We start from the raw sequence: 1,260 nt of genomic DNA on the forward strand, positions 1-1,260 counted from the left end.
ACATTTTGGGAGCGATATTTGAGGATTAGCAACATGATCAGAACCAATTTAACAAACTGGACGATTTCTTTTTTATAGTCGAAAAGAAGACCGAATAATTTCCTTTCAATGCAGTGCCTGTCCAAAACCAGCGTGCAAAGACCATCTCAACGTTGCCATAACAGTTGACAATGTTTTATGCAATCAAAATTTCATCAAATGTCGAAATTAATTCATAAAAATCTTTCTTTCCCTTTACATAATTAACTATTTTTATTCGTAGCTTACATTTTTACCAATATGCGTATTACTTGTCTTACTGTGGTAAAGAATACTTGTGTGTTTCAATGATTCTTTGTGTTTCATGATATGTTCCACTGTGTGACGAAATGTTGTAGTGAAAAGAATGCAAAAGCTAAGTACAATCCCATATTTGCATAGATCAATAATATAATAAAATAGATTGACATTATAATTGGAAATTTACGGTAAGGTCTTATGGGACCAAGCTGCTGAGGTCATCGGTGTCTAGGCTTACACACTACTTAAGCTAACTTAAACTAACTTAACGCTAAGGGCAGCACACACACCCATGCGCGAGGGAGGACTCGAACCTCCGACGGGGGGAGCCGCGCGGACCGTGACAAAGCGCCTGAGACGGCGCAGTTACCTCGCGTGACGTGATTATAATTATTATTGGCTTTGTCATATTGCAAAAAATTAAGAATACTTTGTAGTAGAGGTTGCATGTTGCTTGTTTATTACTTTCTATTACTCCAGAACCTTTATTTTCACAGAAATAATTTAGAAAAATGTGGGGTAAATGTTATCCCACTTTGTCTCGGAATTCATGCCTCTTTATTCTAAAGTTAAAATATGGATGCTCTTGCGCAACGGAAAACGTCTTATTTAAATGAATATGAATAGAGTTGGCCCAATTAAGCAAGAAACAAACGGATACGGCCCCGCTCACACAGGCGTATTAATGTGAGGGGACAAGGTTCAAATGGTTCAAATGGTTCTGATCACTAGGGGCCTTAGCTTCTGAGGTCATCAGTCAAGCGGACAAGGGATTATAAAGCTAAAGTAAACTCTTGGCACAGGTGGGTAGGGAGGATAAAACACACTTACGTTAATAATCCGCGGACACGGCCAGTGATTTCACAAGTTGTTAATTAGATGTAGGATACGAGAGGTAGGAGCAAACACCATAAGATTCCCAAAAATGCACACTGCGAACAGAAAGCTGGGTGCGAGACTTTTAGATTGCGTATTCGGTCC

Source organism: Schistocerca cancellata, chromosome 8, assembly GCF_023864275.1.
Source record: "Schistocerca cancellata isolate TAMUIC-IGC-003103 chromosome 8, iqSchCanc2.1, whole genome shotgun sequence".
Classification (NCBI taxonomy): Eukaryota; Metazoa; Arthropoda; class Insecta; order Orthoptera; family Acrididae; genus Schistocerca; species Schistocerca cancellata.